Below are 16,163 nucleotides of genomic sequence, written 5' to 3'. Positions count from 1 at the left end.
TTGAAGTGCTAAATGTCTGTTCAGTCTGTTCTTCTCTATTGGCACGTGGTGCCCGTCTTGTGACAGTGATGTCACAAACTGTTGACGTGTCAAAGCGCTGAAGAATGGAGCCAACTTGCAGATGCCGGCCAAGGGGCCTAAACCCTAAGAAGAACAAGTAACAGAAGAAGAATTCCTACCAACTTATGGGGACCCCGTCCGATGGGGCCCCAAGTGACATAAGGGATTAAAATAAAGCAGGACCCCCACACACACAAAGAAAGACTTGCACCAAAAACTAGTTTCCGGAAATTGCACTGACATGATGACGTGGCAGACTGTACGGATTTCCGCGTTTTGCGTTGATTGCTGACGTGGCAATTGTATGGAATTCCGTGATTTACGCTGGCAGCTTTTTGGCATTGCTTTTGGACCAGAGGCTTTTGAGTTTGAAGGCTTTTCATGTAAAATTGCTTTTGGGGCCTAGGGCCTTTAAATATGAGGCCATGGGCTCATTCTTTGGCATGCTTCTTGGAGAAGCTGCAGAGTCTGGAGTACCAGCTTATACTGTGTTGATGCTATATAAAGAAATACCGAAAGGGGCACCAAGGTTTGGGGCCAATACTCTCTAGGGTGGAATTTCGCCACTCCGTGTTGCGTGTCGTCTCTCTCTCTCTGAGTTCAGTTGTTATTGAAGTGCTAAAAGTCTGTTCAGTCTGTTCTTTTGTAGGACCAAAAGCACACGCCTGATGCTCTGATACTGTTGTCACAAGACGAGCACCACGTGCCAATAGAAAATAAACAGACTGAACAAACTTTTAGACTTCAATAACAACTGAACTAACAGAGAGAGACGACACGCGACACGGAGTGGCAAAATTCCACCCTAGAGAGTATTGGCCCAAAACCTTAGCACCCCTTTCGGTATTTCTTTATATTGCATCAACATAGTACAAGCCGGTACTCCAGACTCTGTACCTTCTCCACGAAGCATGCCAGAGAATGAGCCCATGGCCTCATATTTAAAGGCCCTAGGCCCCAAAAGCAGTTTTATATGAAAAGCCTTCAAACTCAAAAGCTTTTGGTCCAAAAGCAATGCCAAAAAGCTGCCATCATAAATCACGGAATTCCATACAATTGCCACGTCAGCAGTCAGCGCAAAACGCAGAAATCCGTACAGTCTGCCATCATGTCAGTGCAATTTCCGAAAACTAGTTTTTGGCGCAAGTCTTTCTTTGTGTGTGTGTCACGAGGACGTGGCAGTTATTAACCATGTCACAAAGATGTGGCAACTGCTAACCTTGGTTGTTGGTTTCCTTCCAATGGGGTTTATTTTATTTGTTTTGAGACCCTCTTTTTGAAGTAGCAAACGGTCGGACATTGTATGGCCAATGTGAACAGTAGTTTCACCCAGAGACGGGAAGTGGTCGGCACTGGAATTCGTATGGTAAGAGGATGTCTAGGCTTAGAGCAAGATCATATAGGTCCCCCCGTCGCACTTAGCAAGTTGGTGGATACTAGGAAGTGAGCTCAATAAAGGCATAAAGTCAAGGTGGGATCACCAACAGAAAGTATCCGACAGTTGGGCCACATTGCACTTTTGGATGCGGTCCCAATGAGGATAGATGGTGAGATGACCAGTGGGAGCCCAACGGAAGCATTTGCTAAAATTTAGGGAACTGCTATTTTGAGCCGTGAAATGTGTTCGCGTCATTACCACCGGTATGACTAGAGAAACATTTTACAACTCTGCCGCGAAGTCAACTGGGCAACCGGTCAGGATATTTTTAAGCGGCGAACCCGAAACGGGAAAATGCTTGTAAATGCGCCAAGTGTCACATTTTCATGGACTTTCCTCTTGCAGAAGAATTGGCGCTGAATTTAGAGAAGGGAGAGGCTTCATTTGCAATTTGTCACAGGTTAAGAGCTATGGAGTGCTTCCTTTCCCTCTTATGTACAGTGCGGTGCCAAGAGTGATGCCCTGCACGCTACGCACTGTCCTCTCTCTCCCCTACGAGCAGTATGTTATGCCCCACTAGTGGGCTTTTCATTTGACCAATGTACAGCTATGTGGGTTCATGCGCGATTGCCGAGGCAAGAGCCTCTTGCACAGGTAATGGATTAGCTAGCGGCTAATCCCCCGTAGGTACAGGTGAATTCGGAGAGGTTTCACGTCAGAAATCTCGTCCGATTCAAAGGGCAAGTAGCCCTACAGATGCGACCGGCACGCAAAACGGAGCCCAAAACAGGGAATTACAGCCTGCTGTGTATTTTTGCAGGTTTAGGGTTTCGGCCCTAAACGGACCCTAATACCCCCAGGAGGTTCGGGGACGCAAGGGGACCGCTATACAGGTGAACTGACGCATTTTCGGGGCAAAAAACGGAGAATTCAGCGTGCTGCAGATTCTCGCCAGGTTTTGCAAAGTGTCCGTATGCGTCGGGAAAGTCACCTATTGCGTGGGGATACTGATTGTGAAGCATCCTAGTACAGTTATGCTGCCAAAATCGGGCCAAAACAGGTGTTTCTTAGCTTAGATTGTGCGGGGCAGCTTGTGGGAGATCACAGGTTTTATTCCCTTTCATAAAGAATAAAGAAATACCGAAAGGGGCACCAATTTTGGGGCCTACGGGTTGTCGGTGTCTACTCGGAGCATTCTAGCTTCCGAGCCGTGTGTGCGATTAAGTGTTAATCCCCGTTCCAGGTTACCTTTGCAAAGTGCTCTGTGTGTGTGTCTAAACTAAGAATTTCGGGTGAGAGCCAACGCCTACCGCCCTACGGGCCGTTTCCATGGTTCCATTGCCGGGATTTGAACCCGGGTCGTCTGGGTGAAAGCCAAATATCCTATGTCACGAGGACGTGGCAGTTATTAACCATGTCACAAAGATGTGGCAACTGCTAACCTTGGTTGTTGGTTTCTTTCCAATGGGGTTTATTTTATTTGTTTTGAGACCCTCTTTTAAAGTAGCAAACGGTCGGACATTGTATGGCCAATGTGAACGGTAGTTTCACCTGCAGACGGGAAGTGGTCGGCACTGGAATTCGTATGGTAAGAGGATGTCTAGGCTTAGAGCAAGATCATATAGGTCCCCCCGTCGCACTTAGCAAGTTGGTGGATACTAGGAAGTGAACTCAATAAAGGCATAAAGTCAAGGTGGGATCACCAACAGAAAGTATCCGACAGTTGAGCCACATTGCACTTTTGGATGCAGTCCCAATGAGGATAGATGGTCAGATGACCTGTGGGAGCCCAACGGAAGCATCTCCTAAAATTTAGGGAACTGCTATGTTGGGCCGTGAAATGTGTTCGCGTCATTACCTCCGGTATGACTAGAGGAACATTTTACAACTCTACCACGAAGTCAACTGGGCAACCGGTCAGGATATTTTTAAGCGGCGAACCAAAAATGGGAAAATGCTTGTAAATGCGCCAAGTGTCACATTTTCATGGACTTTCCTCTTGCAGAAGAATTGGCGCTGAATTTAGAGAAGGGAGAGGCTTCATTTGCAATTTGTCACAGGTTAAGAGCTATGGAGTGCTTCCTTTCCCTCTTATGTACAGTGCGGTGCCAAGAGTGATGCCCTGCACGCTACGCACTGTCCTCTCTCTCCCCTACGAGCAGTATGTTATGCCCCACTAGTGGGCTTTTCATTTGACCAATGTACAGCTATGTGGGTTCATGCGCGATTGCCGAGGCAAGAGCCTCTTGCACAGGTAATGGATTAGCTAGCGGCTAATCCCCCGTAGGTACAGGTGAATTCGGAGAGGTTTCACGTCAGAAATCTCGTCCGATTCAAAGGGCAAGTAGCCCTACAGGTGCGGGAGCTCGAGGTCTTGCTACAGATGCGACCGGCACGCAAAACGGAGCCCAAAACAGGGAATTACAGCCTGCTGTGTATTTTTGCAGGTTTAGGGTTTCGGCCCTAAACGGACCCTAATACCCCCAGGAGGTTCGGGGACGCAAGGGGACCGCTGTACAGGTGAACTGACGCATTTTCAGGGCAGAAAACAGAGAATTCAGCGTGCTGCAGATTCTCGCCAGGTTTTGCAAAGTGTCCGTATGCGTCGAGAAAGTCACCTATTGCGTGGGGATACTGATTGTGAAGCATCCTAGTACAGTTATGCTGCCGAAATCGGGCCAGAACAGCTGTTTCTTAGCCTAGATTGTGCGGGGCAACTTGTGGGAGATCATAGGTTTTATTCCCTTTGATAAAGAATAAAGAAATACCGAAAGGGGCGCCAATTTTGGGGCCTACGGGTTGTCAGTGTCTACTCGGAGCATTCTAACTTCCGAGCCGTGTGTGCGATTAAGTGTTAATCCCCGTTCCAGGTTACCTTTGCAAAGTGCTCTGTGTGTGTGTCTAAAGTAAGAATTTCGGGTGAGAGCCAACGCCTACCGCCCTACGGGCCGTTTCCATGGTTCCATTGCCGGGATTTGAACCCGGGTCGTCTGGGTGAAAGCCAAATATCCTATGTCACGAGGACGTGGCAGTTATTAACCATGTCACAAAGATGTGGCAACTGCTAACCTTGGTTGTTGGTTTCTTTCCAATGGGGTTTATTTTATTTGTTTTGAGACCCTCTTTTTGAAGTAGCAAACGGTCGGACATTGTATGGCCAATGTGAACAGTAGTTTCACCCGCAGACGGGAAGTGGTCGGCACTGGAATTCGTATGGTAAGAGGATGTCTAGGCTTAGAGCAAGATCATATAGGTCCCCCCGTCGCACTTAGCAAGTTGGTGGATACTAGGAAGTGAACTCAATAAAGGCATAAAGTCAAGGTGGGATCACCAACAGAAAGTATCCGACAGTTGAGCCACATTGCACTTTTGGATGCAGTCCCAATGAGGATAGATGGTCAGATGACCTGTGGGAGCCCAACGGAAGCATCTCCTAAAATTTAGGGAACTGCTATGTTGGGCCGTGAAATGTGTTCGCGTCATTACCTCCGGTATGACTAGAGGAACATTTTACAACTCTACCACGAAGTCAACTGGGCAACCGGTCAGGATATTTTTAAGCGGCGAACCAAAAATGGGAAAATGCTTGTAAATGCGCCAAGTGTCACATTTTCATGGACTTTCCTCTTGCAGAAGAATTGGCGCTGAATTTAGAGAAGGGAGAGGCTTCATTTGCAATTTGTCACAGGTTAAGAGCTATGGAGTGCTTCCTTTCCCTCTTATGTACAGTGCGGTGCCAAGAGTGATGCCCTGCACGCTACGCACTGTCCTCTCTCTCCCCTACGAGCAGTATGTTATGCCCCACTAGTGGGCTTTTCATTTGACCAATGTACAGCTATGTGGGTTCATGCGCGATTGCCGAGGCAAGAGCCTCTTGCACAGGTAATGGATTAGCTAGCGGCTAATCCCCCGTAGGTACAGGTGAATTCGGAGAGGTTTCACGTCAGAAATCTCGTCCGATTCAAAGGGCAAGTAGCCCTACAGGTGCGGGAGCTCGAGGTCTTGCTACAGATGCGACCGGCACGCAAAACGGAGCCCAAAACAGGGAATTACAGCCTGCTGTGTATTTTTGCAGGTTTAGGGTTTCGGCCCTAAACGGACCCTAATACCCCCAGGAGGTTCGGGGACGCAAGGGGACCGCTGTACAGGTGAACTGACGCATTTTCAGGGCAGAAAACAGAGAATTCAGCGTGCTGCAGATTCTCGCCAGGTTTTGCAAAGTGTCCGTATGCGTCGAGAAAGTCACCTATTGCGTGGGGATACTGATTGTGAAGCATCCTAGTACAGTTATGCTGCCGAAATCGGGCCAGAACAGCTGTTTCTTAGCCTAGATTGTGCGGGGCAACTTGTGGGAGATCATAGGTTTTATTCCCTTTGATAAAGAATAAAGAAATACCGAAAGGGGCGCCAATTTTGGGGCCTACGGGTTGTCAGTGTCTACTCGGAGCATTCTAACTTCCGAGCCGTGTGTGCGATTAAGTGTTAATCCCCGTTCCAGGTTACCTTTGCAAAGTGCTCTGTGTGTGTGTCTAAAGTAAGAATTTCGGGTGAGAGCCAACGCCTACCGCCCTACGGGCCGTTTCCATGGTTCCATTGCCGGGATTTGAACCCGGGTCGTCTGGGTGAAAGCCAAATATCCTATGTCACGAGGACGTGGCAGTTATTAACCATGTCACAAAGATGTGGCAACTGCTAACCTTGGTTGTTGGTTTCTTTCCAATGGGGTTTATTTTATTTGTTTTGAGACCCTCTTTTTGAAGTAGCAAACGGTCGGACATTGTATGGCCAATGTGAACAGTAGTTTCACCCGCAGACGGGAAGTGGTCGGCACTGGAATTCGTATGGTAAGAGGATGTCTAGGCTTAGAGCAAGATCATATAGGTCCCCCCGTCGCACTTAGCAAGTTGGTGGATACTAGGAAGTGAACTCAATAAAGGCATAAAGTCAAGGTGGGATCACCAACAGAAAGTATCCGACAGTTGAGCCACATTGCACTTTTGGATGCAGTCCCAATGAGGATAGATGGTCAGATGACCTGTGGGAGCCCAACGGAAGCATCTCCTAAAATTTAGGGAACTGCTATGTTGGGCCGTGAAATGTGTTCGCGTCATTACCTCCGGTATGACTAGAGGAACATTTTACAACTCTACCACGAAGTCAACTGGGCAACCGGTCAGGATATTTTTAAGCGGCGAACCAAAAATGGGAAAATGCTTGTAAATGCGCCAAGTGTCACATTTTCATGGACTTTCCTCTTGCAGAAGAATTGGCGCTGAATTTAGAGAAGGGAGAGGCTTCATTTGCAATTTGTCACAGGTTAAGAGCTATGGAGTGCTTCCTTTCCCTCTTATGTACAGTGCGGTGCCAAGAGTGATGCCCTGCACGCTACGCACTGTCCTCTCTCTCCCCTACGAGCAGTATGTTATGCCCCACTAGTGGGCTTTTCATTTGACCAATGTACAGCTATGTGGGTTCATGCGCGATTGCCGAGGCAAGAGCCTCTTGCACAGGTAATGGATTAGCTAGCGGCTAATCCCCCGTAGGTACAGGTGAATTCGGAGAGGTTTCACGTCAGAAATCTCGTCCGATTCAAAGGGCAAGTAGCCCTACAGGTGCGGGAGCTCGAGGTCTTGCTACAGATGCGACCGGCACGCAAAACGGAGCCCAAAACAGGGAATTACAGCCTGCTGTGTATTTTTGCAGGTTTAGGGTTTCGGCCCTAAACGGACCCTAATACCCCCAGGACGTTCGGGGACGCAAGGGGACCGCTGTACAGGTGAACTGACGCATTTTCAGGGCAGAAAACAGAGAATTCAGCGTGCTGCAGATTCTCGCCAGGTTTTGCAAAGTGTCCGTATGCGTCGAGAAAGTCACCTATTGCGTGGGGATACTGATTGTGAAGCATCCTAGTACAGTTATGCTGCCGAAATCGGGCCAGAACAGGTGTTTCTTAGCCTAGATTGTGCGGGGCAACTTGTGGGAGATCATAGGTTTTATTCCCTTTGATAAAGAATAAAGAAATACCGAAAGGGGCGCCAATTTTGGGGCCTACGGGTTGTCGGTGTCTACTCGGAGCATTCTAACTTCCGAGCCGTGTGTGCGATTAAGTGTTAATCCCCGTTCCAGGTTACCTTTGCAAAGTGCTGTGTGTGTGTCTAAAGTAAGAATTTCGGGTGAGAGCCAACGCCTACCGCCCTACGGGCCGGTTCCATGGTTCCATTGCCGGGATTTGAACCCGGGTCGTCTGGGTGAAAGCCAAATATCCTATGTCACAAGGACGTGGTAGTTATTAACCATGTCACAAAGATGTGGCAACTGCTAACCTTGGTTGTTGGTTTCTTTCCAATGGGGTTTATTTTATTTGTTTTGAGACCCTCTTTTAAAGTAGCAAACGGTCGGACATTGTATGGCCAATGTGAACGGTAGTTTCACCCGCAGACGGGAAGTGGTCGGCACTGGAATTCGTATGGTAAGAGGATGTCTAGGCTTAGAGCAAGATCATATAGGTCCCCCCGTCGCACTTAGCAAGTTGGTGGATACTAGGAAGTGAACTCAATAAAGGCATAAAGTCAAGGTGGGATCACCAACAGAAAGTATCCGACAGTTGGGCCACATTGCACTTTTGGATGCAGTCCCAATGAGGATAGATGGTCAGATGACCTGTGGGAGCCCAACGGAAGCATCTCCTAAAATTTAGGGAACTGCTATGTTGGGCCGTGAAATGTATTCGCGTCGTTATTGTGTATTGGGTCTTCTGCTTATGGTAGTCATGGGGGGCTAATCGGCCCCTCTTCACCATATCTTGCGTTTGTGGTCTACTCTCTCTCTCTCTCGAGTCTCCTCTCCTCTCACGCTTCCGCACACGCACACTCTCACATGGTATCAAACAAATTTGCCACTTGGGATGGCTTTTGTATCAATGTTACCATGTTAAGGTGGGGATTAAGTGTGAACATACAGTGCATTTTCCCCTCTTAAGGAAATTTTCTCCATGCATGTACAGAAGCCATTACCTCATCTCTTCATCTGCTGCACTCCACAGACTAGGTAAGATCGCCCTGTCGTCTTCATCATCTTAAGGAGATCTTCCACCCAAAGGTCAAGCTCAAAGAAATCCTAAAGCTTACCAGTTTAGTTCAGAAAGTAAATATTTGCACAAATTCCACGAGTATTCCTTAATTTGAGTTGTGTCATTTCTAAACAGTCTCAATTACGACGTCCGACCTCTATAACGACCAGAGTTTTAGTAGAATGGGGTCGACAACTCATTGTCGTCATGCCCTTGTTCCCAAGGTTTGTTCTTGCTACCAAAACCATCACACGAATGAATTACACCTGATAGACTAACTCTTACTGCTCTCATACTTGAGATGAAGGGCAATCTAAAGTTGGTAAATGGGCCTTACAAGAAGAGAAATCCAGGTTTAGTACATGTCTTGCCGATTCAGCTCTTGTGAACCATCAAAGAGGCACTATATATGGACTTTACAGACAGAAAACCAAAAAGTTGCATCTCTCAGTAAGAAGAAATATAAGATGCGTGGTAATATGCATAAGAAAAAAGGTGACTTAACTGATACAAGAACTAAAAATTTACAGTGGGCAATATCCAAAGTTCAAGGAAAAGTCCAAGAAAAAGGAGGAGATACGGCACTTGCAAATCCCTCACTATCACGTGCAGAATTTGTGAATCATGTGGACAATGTAGCACGGGAATCTAGGGTATGATATCATTACCCATCATTGCAATATGTCAGTTGTAGACTTAAGAGGGTGATATTCAAGTGTGGTTGTGCACAGGAATCTAGGGTATAATATCATTACCCATCATTGCAATATGTCAGTTGCAGACTTAAGAGGGTGATATTCAAGGGTGGTTGTGCACGGGAATCTAGGGTATAATATCATTACCCATCATTGCAATATGTCAGTTGCAGACTTAAGAGGGTGATATTCAAGGGTAGTCACAAGGAAATTACTTCTCAACAAGACAAAATTGCATTTCCTTGATTCAAATCTGCAATTAACATAACCATCTTTGCAAACTCCTTTTATCCAGACATTTCTGGCAATAAAACATGTCACTATTAGACGTATTATGTATACTGAAGGTCATAAAGGAATTTTTCACATTCTCACTAGCCAAAAGTGGCTTTGAAGGAAGAGATAATCTGTATGACAAATGGCATATTGTTGCATATGGCTCATTATTTTGTGGTCTTTATAAGTTCGATGGTTATAATAATAGCCGAAATGATGCAATATGCACTGCTTTCAAAATGGAGGCTATGCCAAATGCAAAGGTATTGCATGCACACAAGTCATCAAGTATGTTATGCTAGTATGTGCATCAAACAATTTTGAGGCCATGGCCTTGCCCGCAATGAAGATTTGTAGAAATTGGATGCTTTTGCGGTGCCAGCTGCTTGCTAGTTTTCAAACGTGATTCGATCGCCTGGAGAAATTCATGGGCTATAGCCTATCATCCACCTCCTAGTTCTCGTTGGACAGATCATTCAGGTCTCTTGGGATTGTCCCTACAGCGTTAAAGTTCTCAATTCCACTTTTTCTTCTTCGAAATTTGGGAAATGAAGGAGGCAGCCTACCGCAGAGACTACTACTAACGCATAAGATTTTCTGAGAGATTAGCCTACACGGGAGCATGCACCCCAGAACGAATTCCGTCAAGCATTCCTGCATTCTCTTCTTGAATGAAAAAGTCGAACAACTACTATCAGATGCCGTTCCGTTGTAGAGCAAAAAAGAATTACCTGGTTGAGGACACCATCGCGCTCGAGTAAAGAGTTACTCATAAAGCTGAACAGTTTCAACAAGAAGTGGAGGGAGACAGAGGGAAATAGGGGGATAGAATCGTTACTGAATTCTTATTTACTTGGTGAGCCTAAGGCCCTTTTTTTCAAATTAGGCAGCACGCTCGTCCACGTAGAGCAATTATTTGACGTGCGATTACTGCCACGATCGTACGGCCCGATTGCTGCCATGATCGTTGCTTTTCAATCTCAATCTGTGCCGCTGCTCTCAATTTATCGCGTTCTTCAAACGCACTGATTGCAGATTGCAGGATATGCCCAACAGGGATTGGCATGGCTAGGAAGCTTTGGGCTGTTTTCTTCTTGTCTGGAATGTCGTCACTTGGAGTGCATTGATTGCGGGATTTGCCCAATAGGGACAGGGCAAGAAAGCTCTGGGCTGTTTACAGATTGCAGGATATGCCCAATAGGGATCGTTGCTTTTCAATCTCAATCTGTGTCGCTGCTCTCAATTTATCGCGTTCTTCAAACGCACTGATTGCAGATTGCAGGATATGCCCAACAAGGATTGGCATGGCTAGGAAGCTTTGGGGTGTTTTCTTCTTGTTTGGAATATTGTCACTTGAGTGCATTGATTGCGGGATTTGCCCAATAGGGACAGGGCAAGAAAGCTCTGGGCTGTTTGCAGATTGCAGGATATGCCCAACAGGGACCAGCATGGCTAGGAAGCTGTGGGCTGTTTTCAACGTGTGAGAAGAGACACCTATCCCTCGAGATGCAATCGCCTATGCTTTTATGCTTGATACTGCCTTGGTCGGCCGGTTGACATGTATGCCAAATGTGGTGTACTTCAGAATTCACAAACCTGCTTCAGGAACTTCTTGTCCGGAATGTCGTCTCTTGGATTGCATTGATTGCGGGATTTGCCCAACAGGGACAGGGCAAGAAAGCTCTGGGCTGTTTGCAGAATGCAGGATATGCCCAACAGGGACCGGCATGGCTAGGAAGCTGTGGGCTGTTTTCAACGTGTGAGAAGAGAGACCTATCCCTCGAGATGCAATCACCTATGCTTTTATGCTTGATACTGCCTTGGTTGGCTGGTTGACATGTATGCCAAATGTGGTGTACTTCAGAATTCACAAACCTACTTCAGGAACTTCTTGTCCGGAATGTCGTCTCTTGGAGTGCATTGATTGCGGGATTTGCCCAATAGGGACAAGGCAAGGAAGCTCTGGGCTGTTTTCAATAGATGCAAAGAGATGGCATCTCTCCAGATGCAATCACCTACGTACACTTGCATCTTAAAGGCGTGTGGCATTACACGAGATATTGTTGATTGGCTGACATGTATGTTAAATATTTCAAATGGCTCAAAAAAGTGCCTGACGAGCTTCCTGTCCGAAATGTCGTTCCTTGCAACGCATTGATTGCGGGATTTGCCCAACAAGGACAGGGCCAGCTACCTCTGGGCTATTTTCAGCGGGGTATGCCCAACAAGGACAGGGCCAGCTACCTCTGAGCTGTTTTCAGTGGATGCAAACTTCAAAGAGATGGCATCTCTCCAGATGCAAACACCTATGCTTGCATTGTGAAGGCATGTGGCACTATGCAAGACGCTGATATGGACCAAAATATTCATGATGATACTGTAAGTCAGGGGTCGTTTTTGAGCTTCCTGTGCGGAATGTCATTCCTTGCAAAGCATTGATTGCTGGATATGCCCAACAAGGACAGGGCCAGCAAGCTCTGGGCTATTTTCAGCGGATGCAGATGCAAACACCTATGCTTGCATTATGAAGGCATGTGTCTCTATGCAAGACGCTGATATGGACCAAAATATTCAGAATGATACTGTTAGTAAGGGGTCGTGTAGAAAAACATCGTGCTTGGCACTATCTTGGTCGACATGTATGCCAAATGTGGTGCATCTCAAAAAGCACAAAACTTGCTTCAGGTGCTTTCTGTCTGGAATGTCGTCTCTTGGAGTGCCATTGAGCTTTTCGTCCGGAATGTCGTTTCTTGCAACGCATTGATTGCAAGATATGCCCAACAAGGACAGGGCCAACAAGCTCTGAGCTGTTTTCAGAAGATGCAAAGAGATGGCATCTCTCTAGATGCAAACACATATGCTTGTGTTCTGGCACTATGCAAGACGCTGATATCGAGAATGCATTGATTGCTGGATACGCTAAAAACAGGAGCGGGCCAGGAAGCTATGGACTGTTTTCAGCTAATGCGAAGCGAGTGCATCTCTCCAGATGCAATAACCTATGCTTACATCTTGAAGGCATGTGGCAATTTGGAAGACGCTAAGATGGACAAAAAAACTCATGACGATATTGTTAGTCAGGGGCTGTTGAAAAAAAAATGGTATGCTTGGCACAACCTTGGTCGACATGTATGCCAAATGTGGCAGGGCCAGGAATCCCTGGACTGCTTTCAGCAAATGTGAAGCGAGTGAATCTCTCCAAATGCAATCACCTATGCTTTCTTCTCGAAGGCATGTGACACTATGCAAGACGCTGATATGGACAAGAAAATTCACAATGGTATCGCTAGTCAGGGCCGTGGTCGCCATGTATGCCAAATATGGTGTACTTCAGAAAGCACAAAAACTACTTGAGGAGATTCTTGTGCAGGATGTGAACTCTTGGAATGTATTGATTACAAGATATGTGGTACAGGGCATGGCCAGGAAGCTCTGGGCTGTTTCCGGCAGATGCAAAGTCAAAGCGTCTCTCCAAATGAAATCACCTATGCTTTGGTCTTCAAGGCAATGCTTACATATTGAATTACACAGGGGCTGTGTGCTTGGCAGTGCCTTGATTCTCAACAGGGACAGGGCCAGAGAGCTATTTTCACCTGATGCGAAGCAAGCACAACAACGATCACAACGATCTTGGTTACTTGGTGAGCCTAATGTCTTCTTTTGATTTCTTGATCATACAAGCTGCCACTTGGCATGATCTAGGCCATTGCCTTTGATCGGAATCCGATGGCCTCAATAACTAGCACTGAAAAGCAGCTCTGTGTCACAAGCGCATTTGAGAATAAAATACAAATTGGCTCGTGGATTGTACTTCAAAACATGAAGGCCACAGCAAGAAGAGTGTTGCTCTGCAGCAGAAGGCGTTCTCACACACGGGGAGGCTGGACGCAACTCGAGAGCAAAGTAGGATTCTCTCGTCCTCCTGCAACTACTCACCGGTCTCCTATTAAAAGTACTTCTCAAGTTCTCGTTCCCAAACCGCTTTATTTTCACGCCAACAACCACCTACGTATAGGCGCACACAAAGAAAGACGATGTCAATGCTTGTCCTTCTTTGGAAGGTCTACAGAGAGCTGGAAGCCAAGGCATGTAGAAGGGCGACATCATGGGATGAAATCGGAAAGATTTAGAATATAGCTTTTTACTTGGTAAGCCAAAGGCTCTTCTCCCCTATCTGATCACACAAGCCACCACTTGGCAGCTTCTTGCTGGAAGCTTTTCACGCTAGCAAACAAGTGAAAATCTTAAAGCTAAAGTAAGTAAAACGACACTACAACGCTGCAGCCTCCAGTTCGCAGACAGGGCTTGCAACGGTTCGCGCAATTCGTAGGCGTGCAGTTCACAAGCACCACAGGCGCCAGTTCGCGCAGTTCACAGGCGTGCAATCTGTAGGCGTTCTCAGGCAATTCGCAGGTTCCAAAAGCAAGTACAAGTTTGGTGACTCGACTCCAGATTATGCCCACTGATCATCGATTGATATCTGATATCTTTTGTCTCAGTAGCACTAGAATAGACCTTTGCCATGCCTTGATCACACCAAATATCTGATCGTTGAGAGTGCTCATCATGTCGGCAAGCACCCCAAGTACCTTTAAGGGTCATGATCTGCAAAATATAACAAGTAACCAGGGTTTGCAAGGTCCTCGGTAAACCGTTCAAGCGGCTTAGAACTCTTATTTTACCTTCTCGATGCAATAGGTTCTACATCATGAACTGGTTGTCACAATGGCACTTCCGCACTGCTCACTGAACTGCCAGCTGCTTTTGGATGGATCTCTCTTTAAGTGCAGAAGAGTTGATGGGTGGGCAGTTGTAGGTTGAGGGCGTGAAGAAGACTTGGGAAGTTGGTGTCACCTGGTGTAAGGTCATAAACCAACGTAAAGAGGGTAAATGAACAAGATTTCACAGAAGGTGCACAAGCAGGTGGTTGGGATCTACAAACAGAACAGCAAAGCATTTATTGTTCTAAGGAGAGCTGTAATGTTGTAAAGAGACAACGAGCAGTGCTAGTTGAAGAGCAGGTAAGAACGAGGCAAGAGAAGCTAACAGAGCGTGCATCTACAAAGAATAGGGAGCCACTAACGAGTAGTGTAGAGAAATTAATGGGGGAGCAGTGCTTCAACAATGGGGGATTTTTTAACAAGCATGACAGATATTCACAACACTGCATGTTCCAATTGCACAAGCGCGACTTCAGCTCAACAACATTGCAAGGTCCGTTATCTGCATTCAATTTCCCATGCGCATGCGTTTGCTTGGCGCAACACATAAACGCTACGGGGCAGGGCACGGCTTCCATTTCTTATAATTTTTTGGAGAGACCACAGTGCCAGCTCTCCACCATACTTTTGTATGGCACCTCTGTATGGTGCACTATATACTTTGCACTTTCAATCTGTGACGTTTCATTGCAAGATGTTATGTTTAACTATTCACGTTGCTTTTTTGTAGCTTCACTCAAATATCGGCCTATAGATTTGACTATTGAAAAGCAGCAATACAACATTGCAGGTTAGTAAAGCACCTCATTTATTGTTGCAGTTCATTCATGCTTTATCTATTTTCTTGTTTGTACCTTGGGTGCATGTATTATAGATAAGACGCATGTGCATGACTACATCAACAACTCTACTACAATAATTTATATGTACTTACAAGATGAAATGTCCAACACTGTAACAACCTTGCCTTGAATCAGTTGTACAATCAAACTGACATTACAAAAGTTAAAATGAAGACGAACACGGGTAACATAAATGTCCTTCAATAGTGACTTCTAGAATCTAGACCCTAAGTTCAATAAGCTGGATTTGATCGTAATTGGCGTACGCTACATGATTATTCTATAGATGTTATATAGCGAGGCCCACCAAGCAAGACTAGTTTGGATGTAGCCACTAGCTGCTTGGAAATTGACCAACACGGAGAGCGAACCGTCAGAAATCCTACACCCTATACCACCACGCGAGCACAATCTGTTGCAATTCTATGCATGTAAATCCTATTACATAGATTTAGATGAGGCCAAGGTTTTGTAGCTTGATAACTTACTCTAAAATCATATTGATAAAGTTGTTGATTTGATAGAGTAAGCGTGATGTTCATGCAAAAGCTCAAGAGAATGCTAAAATTATTTTTCTCTTTTTTTTATTATTGATAGGCTACTTTTAAGTTACATACTTAGCTGAACTTGCAATGCCATTTTTTGCATTTTGGGCACCTCTACATATACCTCATGGCACTAGTTCCCATCCCTTTGACACTACTATTCTAAACAAAGAGGGCCTTGGATTCTAGCTATTTAAAGGGAGTACTAATAGCAAGGGTTCTCATTAAAGATGGCTATGAGAGCGTTTGAGGCCTTTGGCGATGTAGATATCCTGGGCCCAAAGACACCAGGATTAGTTTTTTGCACAAATGAGTAGAGCCAACCTCATGTGTAGCAACTTTGAGGTGTACTCTCTTGCCTAACTACATCCTACATATTCTACTATCGTTAGCATAAGTGCTTCTACATGGATTTAAACAATGATAATAGTATTTGGAGGTATTGAAAAAACTATTCAATCCATGGTACAAAGAGACTTGGATCATTTCATGCATTGTTCAAGGCCAATTTGGCCTTTCCTACATGCTGGTGCAATTTAGTCTATGGTCTAGAGCACATGGAGCATTCATACAAAAA

The 16,163-nt window shown here is 45.8% G+C and overlaps 1 protein-coding gene and 1 pseudogene across 1 annotated transcript in view; one reads left to right on the top strand and one right to left on the bottom strand.

Moving 5' to 3' along the window:
- LOC147420757 (short-chain dehydrogenase/reductase 2-like) overlaps positions 1-10,345 on the bottom strand; it is a 65,769-nt gene extending 55,424 nt beyond the window's left edge. Inside the window, exon 1 of the mRNA XM_086505067.1 lies at positions 10,210-10,345. The gene's annotated coding sequence lies outside the window, so the exon portion shown is untranslated. The remainder of the gene's footprint in view (positions 1-10,209) is intronic.
- Positions 10,346-12,571: 2,226 nt separating this feature from the next.
- Positions 12,572-13,801, top strand: LOC147420756 (uncharacterized; annotated as a pseudogene).
- The last annotated feature ends 2,362 nt before the right edge of the window (positions 13,802-16,163 follow it).

Source organism: Adiantum capillus-veneris, chromosome 28, assembly GCF_014529385.1.
Source record: "Adiantum capillus-veneris isolate H3 chromosome 28, ASM1452938v2, whole genome shotgun sequence".
In the NCBI taxonomy this organism is placed as follows: Eukaryota; Viridiplantae; Streptophyta; class Polypodiopsida; order Polypodiales; family Pteridaceae; genus Adiantum; species Adiantum capillus-veneris.
This window is presented reverse-complemented; position numbering and strand designations above follow the sequence as displayed.